Source organism: Marmota flaviventris, chromosome 10 (assembly GCF_047511675.1).
Source record: "Marmota flaviventris isolate mMarFla1 chromosome 10, mMarFla1.hap1, whole genome shotgun sequence".
Lineage (NCBI taxonomy): Eukaryota > Metazoa > Chordata > Mammalia > Rodentia > Sciuridae > Marmota > Marmota flaviventris.
The window spans coordinates 30,308,342-30,310,172 of NC_092507.1; positions in this window are offsets into that span (position 1 = coordinate 30,308,342).

Genomic DNA, 1,831 nt, shown 5'->3' on the forward strand with positions numbered 1-1,831 from the left:
ATAGGAAGGACAGTAGAATTAATGGACATAACTTTCCTATCTTTGTATTTGAATACACGACCAGAATAACTCTGCATCATGTACAACCACAAGAATAGGATCCTAATTAGAATAAGTTATACTTTATGTATGTATAATATGCCAAAATACATCCTACTGTCATGTGTATCTAAAAAGAACAAATAAAAAGAAAAAAAGACTATGCCCAGCCTAAGTTTGACATGCCAATGTTGTCCAAATATAGTTAGTGTGTACTGTGAGACAGTGTTTTTGGTTAAATGTAAATTTAAAAATGTACTACAATTTTTGTACCATACTTTCTCACGTTGTCATTTTTCTTTTAAACATACTGGAAGTTATAAAATTGGGAAGAGGCCCAAGGTAATCGAGCAAAGTCTGACCCCTAGTAAAGGGCTCAGGCTAGGACTGAGATGATGAACCTGAGATCTCCAGATGCAGAGGCTTTCACTGCCTCAAATAATTCCAGTATGGTCTTTCATATGGGTTAAACTCAAGGGGGTTAGAGTCAGATGTGTTCCCTTCAAAGTTCCAACAGTTACTTTATGACCTTGCTTGGCAAATTATTCAGCTTCCTTATTTGAAAACCTGAGGGCATAGAACAGAGATGCTTTTAGAATTAAACGAAATCGCGTTTGAAGCATTCAGCACAGGCCTGGAGTGTAGTCACTGCACAGAAAATGGTAACTATTATTATAAGAACTATATTTGTTGAATGACTCTGGCATATAATACCTGCATTCCACTTGAACACGGAGCTGTCACAGGCATTCGGTTGAAGGGGTGGGAACTGTAGCACTTACCAATTTTTTTCTAGAAATAAATCATGTGGGAGGATAACGACCGGTTGGGAAAGTGTGAACCCAGAAGGAACAAATATGCAATCACCGGTCCAAGGAGCAAGGAAGCGAAGTCTTTCCCGCAGGCTGCAACGCTAAATCGCCCTCGGATTTATTAGCAGAGGACTGGGTATACCTGCCTGGAGCAAGGATGCCTCAGAAACCGGATTTTTGCGTAATGAGACAATTTCCTCATTCAGCTCATCTTATTCTCAGGGACCACACCCTGCGCGCCGGGAGGAAGGACTGCAGCTGCTAGGCGGCGGCTTCCGCACAGACCCAGACCTGACCATCTATGGTCACAGAGTGCACCCAGCAAACAGGAAGTGGGGTGAGAATGGAGAGTTTTTCTCCACCTTCCCAGCCCGGGGCGAGAAAGTCGGGCGAGGGCGGGAACGCCCAGACCCACGGGCTGGGTACAGAGCGTGCTAGCTAATAGCCTTTCTATCGCCCAGCCTCCCCAAGTCCTCTTAGAACACTGGGCAGCCCAGCTGCCTCTGCGTATCACAAACCCGGAAACCGAAGTAGAGGTGAAGTTGGCCTCGACCCCCCATAGAGAGTTGATGGCCTCCCGGGCTCGGATACTCTGACTCCGTTTCTCTAGTCCTTCCAAGACCCCTTCCATAATGCCGTGGAAACGGTCCGGACTTTGCTATTGACACCAAACTGACAGGAGAATCAGCCACTCATCTGTTCTCTCTTCTGGAGGAGGGGCTTTAGCCTGTGATTTCGGCCCTTCATTGGTCCGGGGCGACTCCTGATCGGAGCGGTGGACAGAGGAGCGTGGCCGGACCTACGAACACGCCCTCCCCGGCTCGCTCCCGCCTCCGGGCGGGGCTCTTTACCAAGTGCCCTCTGCGCTAGCCCTGATTCGCTTTCCCAAGCATGGTGGATAGGGGCGGAGTCACGAGCCGGGCAGCCGACTTCCTCTCCAGTGCGGGTCCAGCCTAGCGGTTCAATCTGAGGTTCATTTC